The sequence below is a fragment of the Penaeus japonicus genome, unplaced genomic scaffold, assembly GCF_977035675.1.
Source record: "Penaeus japonicus unplaced genomic scaffold, GWHDUDI00000001_assembly GWHDUDI00000029, whole genome shotgun sequence".
Lineage (NCBI taxonomy): Eukaryota > Metazoa > Arthropoda > Malacostraca > Decapoda > Penaeidae > Penaeus > Penaeus japonicus.
The window spans coordinates 4,806,144-4,816,143 of NW_028234431.1; positions in this window are offsets into that span (position 1 = coordinate 4,806,144).

A 10,000-nucleotide genomic window follows, 5' to 3' on the forward strand; every position below is an offset into this window, starting at 1 on the left:
CACCGAGCTCCGTCCGCCATTGATAACATCGACCATTGGGTGAGATCTGAAACCTTTCCCGTGTTCTCGAACCACAAGCCCCGACAAGTCCTCCTTATAGTGCTATCCTAACACCACGCTCACAATCACAAGGCCCTGGCTCAACCGTCTCCGTGCCTACACTATCACCGTCACTATCTTCATCTTCTCTTCTGCTTGTCTTCTTTTTTCTTTTTGTGGTTTTTCCAAATATGTCATACTTTCTGGGACGTTACTTGTAGCCTCTGTCTTCCGAGTGATGAATGGTAGTTGAATCTTCGTAAATAATACCAAGCGAAGTCAAATATCATCCTTTACACGTTGTCTGTAAATTTTGTTGAATACGTTATGTCTTTGTGAAGCAGCATTCCATCTGACTTTGATTATTTCTCATTTCAGAACAAAAAGCATGGATGGATGACAATTATGTATAATTGAATATATTATATTCTGATATTCGTAAAAAGTTGATTTATTAACGTGCTATACTAAAATAGAAGAATACAGTAGTTGAAAAAGAAAACAGAAACACACAAGAGGAACAAATAAAAGTAAATACAAAGGGAGTTTTTAATTGAGGTACCAGTGGAGTTTATAGAGATACGGTTCCAATAAGAAAATCGGTGGATCAGGGCTATCATTGATAAAGCGAGGTGGTATTTGTGTCTTTAGAAAGAACTTTGATTAGATCATATGCAAAATTTATTAGAGATAAGCAGGATCACTTATAAGATGACAAAATACAGTTTACAAAAAGAAAATTATATACACGCGTTTTCACTTGCAACCCATTCACATACACAGACATGTTCATTCACATCTCTCTTTAAAGACTTGCCTCACACAGTTCATCTGGTGTTGGAAAAAAAGATATTGATAATTATAAATAATAAATCAGTAAATAGACGATACAAATATATATATATATATATATATATATATATATATATATATATATGTATATATATATATGTAAATGGATAACACAAATTAATAATCAAATAAAGCAAGAACAAAAAAATGATGAATAGATAAGCAAAACTAAGAAATAAATTATCAAAAGAAATAAGAAAAAAGAACAACATTCATTTTCAAAGCAAGATTCAAGTTGTTCTGCAGTTGCTCGTGCAAATAATTCACTAGGACGTCGACCCGTGAAAAATTGCTTTTGGGAAGAGAATTCTTTTGATATTTTTTCCCTCTTGTTGTATTTGCATGGGCATTATCTCCGAATGATTTATTATGTGAGTTATAGCTCACTTGCCGTTTTCTGTGGTTCGTTTTCTATGAAGAGTTTTGTAGAAAGGAAATGGGTGATTCTTTCTTATGGAGTGTGACAAACTAATTTAGTATGTAGAATGCAACAATACCTATGAATCCTAAAAATAATAATAATAATAATAATAATAATAAAAACATACGCCAAAAAGCAGGATAAATAGACGCATTCACAGATATCTCCCGCTTTCTCTCTCTCTCTCTCTCTCTCTCTCTCTCTCTATATATATATATATATATATATATATATATATATATATATATATATATATATATACATATATACATAGGCGTTATCTGCAATAGTTACCAATAACTCGCAATCGTTTGCTGCCATATTTCCAATTTTATTGCCAAAGAGCTCCAGCTGCACACTGGTACCAACCTATCCTATAGGGTCGCCAACACGCATGCTGAACCATCGCCGAATGGCGAAAATGCCAAATATTTCCAGATATTTATTTCATGGCGTCTCATTCTGCCATTTGAAGAGTATCCTAAAGGTGGATTACAACAAATTTATGTAACAATGAAGTAATATTATAGTGAATAGCATATATAGGCGTTATCTGCAGCGTCACAGTCCTGCAATCATTTCATCTTCGTGGGCAGAGCATAGACTCTGTTGGGCATACGACAGTCAGTGTCATACTGCTTGAACTAAACTGGAGTCTCAAAATATGTAATATACTATCCATTATAATCTTACTTCATAGTTCTATAAATTTTGTTGTAAACCGCCTTTAAAAATATTCTTTAAACGGCTGAATGAGACGACATAAAATAAAAATCAGGAAATATTTGGCATTTTCGCCATTCGGCGATGGTTCGCGCATGCGTGTTGGCGGCCCTATTGGATAGGTTGGTACGAGTGTGTGGGGGAGCTCTTTGGCAATAAAATTGGAAATATGGCAGCAAACGATTGTGAATTTTTGGCAATTGTTGCAGATAGATAAGCTGCAGATAACGGTTTATATTTCAAGACTCCAGTTCATGAATAGAAATGTAAAACAAATATCACCATTTGTTGCTTTAATAAATGGGTGATGAATAATTGCTTGAATCTTTTGACTTGGATTACATTTACATTTTAATTCGTAAGAAACTGAATTTACCAAGTGTTTGATATGGAAAATATATAAACAAGATCAGAAAGTGTACTGGATGTTTTTTTTGTATTTTTTCTTACGGCAGACTGGTAATTGAATGCTATTAAAGTAGATAGTTACAATCAGAGTAATATGTTCGAATTTGTTTACATTTGATGGGCAGGAAGTGGTTTCTTCAGAGAAAACTAAAGTAAATCAAATCGGTAACATATGTAAAACAATAAAATACCTGCATTTGGTTCATTTACAGCAATAACCTATAACTTCAGCAAGTAATGAGCATTGCTTGATATCCATTTTCAACACTACTTCTGTAATGCGCGAACAAAATTATGCCTATTCAATTGCCAGTAAAATGAAAATTCTACCCTAATGCGTGGATAACTTTTGTTCCAATGGAAATATCATGGAAATATAAAGTAAAGCACACCTAGGTGAATAAGCCGAGAATAAATTTTGCCTTATTTGATGTGTCATGGAATCCATTCTACATTTGTACAAATAGAAGCTATTTCCTGACTGCTAATTTGCACAACTGCTATTTGAAGAAATAAATTATTCATGCTTAAAGTAACATGATGTAAATATATTCAACTTCACTTCACATGCCAATATTAATTACAAAACTAGAAGTAATGTATTTGTCGTGGTAATAGTATTTTCTTTGGCATTACATGAAATCATATATACAATTTGACATAAAATGTCCTAGGCCTGAATGTCCTATGTTCTCAAAATTATTTTCTTAGAAGAAGAGGTAAATAATTGTAAAGATAAAGTGAGCGTGACAGCTGGTTTTGTTCGAGCGGTACAACACTTTCGCTGTCGTACGCCCGACAGTGTTTATGCTCCGCCCACCAAGTTGAAATGATTACGGGTCGGTGACTCTGCAGATAACGCCTTACATATATATGTATATATATATATATATATTATGTATGCATATATATATATATATATATATATATATATATATATATATATTATGTGTGTATATATATATATATATATATATATATATATATATATATATATATATTATGTATGCATATATATATATATATATATATATATATATATATATATATATATATATATATATACGGCTGTATACATACATATACATACTTACATACATACAGACACATACACACACACACACATATATATATATATATATATATATATATATATATATATATATATATATATATGTGTGTGTGTGTGTGTGCATATGTGTGTGTACATAAATATATATATATAGATAGATAGATATAGATATATAGGTGTGTGTGGACAGACGGATATACTGATCTGTAAATATATGAAAAGATAGATGAAGAGACTGATTATTGAAATTGTTATTATAATGATTTTTTTTCCATTAGACACAGGAGGTATGAGCAACGGGCCCGCGTTTAAGGGGCTCCACGGTGATGATTAGACCGAGATGACATTGACACTTCGTTCGATTGGTCCACCACTTGTTTCTATCCGTTTGATTGATTGAACTCTGTAGCGTGAACAATGGGACTTACTGATTGTCCAAACCGCCGCCAAAGGGCCCAAGTACCATCCCTGTATAATGGCCTCTGTATTATTAAACATTAAAAGCGGGGTTCGTAAGGGTGTAGATTGCCCCACATTTAGTGATCGTATCATTAAAAGTATTATCAAACGTCTTCGCGCGCGGGGCCACCAGTGCAGATAAGCATTCGCGGATTACCCAGTGGACTAATTAAGGTAAGCCTTGCAGCCCCAAGCCTTGGGGCCCCATTGCAAAAATTATGGTAGGCCTTTTAAGCTCGTCTTTTTATTTCTACCAGATTACTAACTTGTCATCAGTGTGAAAGACAGAAAGGTCTGATCTTGGTTTACTTTTGAGTAGGGCCCCCTGTGTCCTTTGCCTAAGGTTCCCATAGGATCGTAACCCGGCACTGAGGAAAGGTTGGCACGCCTGCGACGCGGAACGCGTAACAATTCTGCAGTGCAGTGTCTGCTGTGGGTTTCTGACGTTGAATAAAACCATTTGTGAAAATTAAATAACCAAATAAGGTTTATAGAGTAAAATAGAAATGTACAGACATATATATATATATATATATATATATATATATATATATATATATATATTTAACTTTTGTGTGCGTGTGACAATCTTATAAACTTTGTCTTTGATGCAGGTCCGTTTAAAGAAATGACAATATAAGTTGATGCAGTACTTTTTAATCATTTAAATAATAATATAATATACATTTGATAAGCATTTTCTGTTCTTTTCCATATCGCAATACGTTGTAAAACTAATATAATTTATGGTAATAACATTTACTATTTCTATGTCAATTTTACTGGTTAGATTTTGGTCAGCATATCAAAAAGATTTTAACCAAGATATAAATTATCATTTTATCTTGAAAACGAGTTTCTATATCTCCATTTCTTTATGAGTACCGCTTGTTCTTTTAAAATGAACAAATTGTTCAATATATTGAAGAAGATTATCACTACTTTAAAACATTTTAATTTCCTTTAATAAGCAAATTGCACCTTTAATATCGTAACCGAATGACAGATGAGAGTCTTGTTGGGAAGTTAGCCTCCCCCCCCCCACGCAACAAGAATGCAACAATCTTTAATAACGTGCGAAGAGGTGGTTACCGAATGCCACCCCGCTTTTGTTGTCAATAATACGGCCGTGAGACATCGCCACGAGGGAGGGGGGAGGGGGTACTTCAGATCAAGGCCCTGCGGATCCTGAAACCGGCCCTGGACTCAGACGGAAAAGAAAACTAGAAAGAGAAAGCGATGGAAGCAGAGAGAAAAGGAGGAGAGGAGAAGTAAAGCGAGAAACGTCGAGAAAATTCTGCCACAGTAACTGTACCTGAAAGTGCCGAAAAAGCAGCACCTGTTTAGGGCAACGAGATCTAAAATTTGCATACTTTTTGATTCACTGAAATTATTCTTGGCGTTGATGAGGCAACACAAGGTGCATCAGTGCATAAAGAGGTCATTGACGTTTCGAGAGAATAATCCAGAGTTTTTTTTTTTATAATAATATCTTGTTACTGTGATGGCATGATAGGAAAATCGTGACAGCAAAATTGGCGACGATGTTAATGATGGTTAACAATAATGATAATCAATAATATTTTCTTTATAATAATGATAATAGTAATAATGATAATTATAAGAATAGTAATAATTGTTATTATCATTATCATTGCTACTGTTATCAACATTATTATTGTGAGGAAACAGTGAAAGAGTTCTTTGCGAATCTCCATGGAAGATTGTGGTAAAATTATGCATTTTGAAACTGGATTTTTTACTTTGGTGAAGGTCCGCGCTCTCGGAGTGCTTTCTAGTTAGCATTATTATCATTATTATTACTACTTTCATTATCATTATTATTGTTTTATTAGTATCAACACTAGTATTGATATGATTATTACACAGACACACACACACACACACACAGAAACGTATATGTGTATACACACACACACACACACACACACATATATATATATATATATATATATATATATATAAACATACCTACATAAACACACACACACACACAGACACACAAACAAACGCACACAAACACACACAAACACACACACACACAGAAACGTATATGTGTGTATATACATGCATACACACGTCTATCTATCTATCTATATATATATATATATATATATATATATATATATATATATATATATGTATATATATATATATATATAAATACATACATAAACACACACACACAAACACACACAGTATGAAGGTCTTATTGTATATGATAAAGATTCAAAATTCATATCGAAGCAATAATTAAATATTTCTAGTTACTTAAACACAATGTCTCCCAGTTCCAGGTCAGTCCTGAATGCCCACGTTCGGAGGGCGTGGCCAAAGTCCTGCTATCATTACCACGTGGACCAATCACCGCCGGGTCGGGCAGCTCCCTGACCAATTAGAAGAATTGTCGCTGCCCCTCGTACTGACCCGGTATCCTCCTCAAAATAGGTCATTGATAGATTTAGACAGAATTAGTTCGACCTTCAAGTCGAGAGAATCTCCTCTCCCTTCACCTCCTCAAGGATTCCAGGTAGACAGTGTTTTAGTGCCTTTAGTGACTTAGCTTATTTCATATACTGTGCATTGTCTGTGTTTTCCTTAGAGTTGTGTTTTCCTTAGTGTTGTGTTTATATTAGTGTTATTGATATACTTATAGCTTAGATCTCGTTAGCTTTGCGATAGGCTTAGCTTCCCCCTTGCATATATATATCGTGCCTCCCTTGTAAATAATGTTATATATATATATCTTGATTTATAATATATTGTTGATGTTTTAGCTACCGTGTTTCACGTAATCCCTTTATATATTATGTGTGGGAATTAGATCAATCTCTGCTCGCCACATATTCGGGTGCCCGGGACGGCACCCGTCGTGCCAATTACACAAATAGTGTTAGTATTTAGGATATATACAATTTACACAAACTGGTCGTAGTAGGGACACGTCTTAATACCATCACATAAACTGGTGTCAGCGGTGAGATTCATTCTGCTCACCACATATTCCGGTGATAACGCAAGATCAGAACCTCACGTCGTTAATTAGTTTTATATGTCTTTGATTATAAATATTCGTAGGCCGCTCGCTACAAATATTTCGGTTCTGTTCGATTAATAACAAATTGATAGGACCTAGTTTCTATTTTTTTTGCACAATTTAGGCATACTAGTGGCTCTTCGTTCTATTTTTTTCACTACGTGACAGTGATATCTGGAGAAGTACCTCCTCATTTTAGGTTAAAAGTGTAGAATGTTAACCTAATTTTTATTTAAGTCGTGAACCGCTCGCGCGTACTTAAATAACCCTTGTCTATCCCGCCTCATATGGTAACGGTTGGGACAATTATCGCCACGTTAGTATTGTCTAAGTGTGCATTTTGTGATTGTGAACAACGCCTGCACTAAGAGGAACACGACAATCGCAGTAAAGCTACCACTTCTCTTCTCTCAGCAACTAAAGGTAAGTCACTTTAAGGTTGCTAGACACTGTATCTCCTGTGTTTCCCTGCCCCCCCCTCCCCATTGCATTTTTTTTTCTCCCTGTTTATTGCAAACTCCACCCCCGTAATTCTCCCCCACCCTCCCTCCCACGCTTTTTCATCTATTCTCATTTTTGTTAATTAGTGATAATTTTTTCTACGTATCGTTTCGTTAATTTCACTAAGTATCTTTTCGTTAACATTCGGTAACGTAATATTTCACATCATTATTTTATGTGTCTTCCGATGTGTATGTTATTCGTTATAGTTACTGTGCTACGAATGTTTAACAAATATTCTAATTTTATCTTACGTTTGTTATTATTAACGTTTCAAAGTTATTCGTATTCTCGTAGAAATTCACATAAAGGTGTGACGTTAGACTTTCATACGAAACCGATAAAATAACTGTTTCGTTTACTTATTTTATTATTCTACGCTTAGATTGCTCTACGTTATCTTGTGTGAATTTACGATTACATTTTACTACGTATAATGCATGATTTGTTTTTCTGTGCGTTAGTTAAGTAAATAACTGTAAATCACATCATATTCGTATGGCAATAACTTCGAAATTTCTTATATAGAATTTCTAATATCTGTGTGATTTTCTTAAGTTTTCGTTCCTATGCGAAATTTAACATGACGTATTTCTTCGAACAAAAATATATTATCTAATTATATGATTCCGATTCGTCATTTGATCTCGTGTGATTATTTTTCTTGTGAATTTACATACTTTCCTTTTTTGAATATGGTTTATACTATGTATTCGTGGAAATGTAATTCACTTTGCGTTAACATTTATTATATTTGCTCTTTTATTATGGGACTTTAATATAATTTCTTTTATTCTTGCTTTAATATGGATTTAATTATTAAATGTATTTTGCATATGACCTGACCTCACTTGACCCTTGACCCGTTCGTATGGTCAATCTGAACATAAAACTTTGACAATGTTATATTTTCTCGCGACCATTCTGTCCCTTGTGGTCAAATTCATGACCGTGTGATATTGGGAAATAGCATCACATGTGACCTTTGGTCACTTCATGACCGCGTTCTGTATGTGACCTTATCCTATGTCATTATTGACCGTGTGAATTTGTAAGAAAATCGTTAACATATTAAGAATTATATGTGTCTTAACTCTGATTTTCTCTACGTTTTCATTTATTTTATTGTCTGCATATACGTTTGTATATTTCTTAATGCATGACTATATATCTGCATCTTCTGTAACATGACATACTTTGTCATTTGTGATTCGATTAATGGTCACACTACTGACCTCACTCGGTCACGTTGTAATCCGATAATTGGATTAACAATTTAAACTGTCTTTGTGAAATTCCATATTTCTCATCATACGACAGTCAATGTTTTTGATAATTTTGTTACTCATATGACTTTGTGTACTTATGATTGTTAATTCATTACAATCTATATGGCAATTATTTCATATCTTAACATGTTTCATCACTTCATATTATGATTTATCATCACATTTAGCTAGAAATGTTGACAGATGCATGTTCGTTTCTTAGCTTTATTTCTATTTCATTGTATAGTCATATTCGACTATCTTTGCATTTTTCATTGCATTATTGATTATTGTTACTTCCATATTTCATTGTTTAATTGCAAGTAACTTTAATCATCTTATGATATGATTGTCATTATTTTTATTTTTAAGCAATTGTCGACTTCGACAACATTAAACATATATGTTATCATCATAGGCCTCTCCGAGTTTCCGACCTTTCGAAACATTTCATGGGTCAATCGGAACGCCAAATATCTTATCATGTTATTACTGAACGAAACGTTCATTAGGACAGTCAGGAAAAGGTTTACTTATCATTTCATATTTTACAGCTTTTCAGCTTAATTTGCCTTTCTCCAGCTACTGTACCTCATTTATCGGGCCTTCATTGCATGACGCCCATTGCATATGCATCTCACACCCTAATTCCGCGTATCTATGGTACCACAATTGAATAAACCGCGAATTACGGGTTAATTTTTCGCACTCCGGTGCATCGCGCCTTCGGAGATCTTGACAACCTGACGTCACAATTAATTCTCTCAAACAGAGACAGCGCGCTTATCACTTATCAGACGTTCCAGGCTTGCTACCTCCACATTTTTATTAGCTATGCACATATTAATGGTATTTCTTTCAGTTGCCCCGATCTTGGCTATTACGCCGCACCTTATTTCAGAAGGACGAGTTCGGCCACACAATTGAAATATCCTAGCATAGTCTAATTCATCATATCTATCTTTGTTCTCGAGCTAAGACAGCGTTTCCCCACGGGACGAGTTCAATTTGGCGCATGATCTTACCGACCACTAGCATGGTCAATCAAGGTAAATCACCTATTCCTCAACGGAACGACCTCCAGGTCAATGTTATATTAATAATATTTTTTTCTTTCAGCTCTCATTAACATTTATTTTTTCCAGTCTCATCCAATCTGACTCAGGTCGTGCCTTCTAATTAATTGAAGGACTGGATTC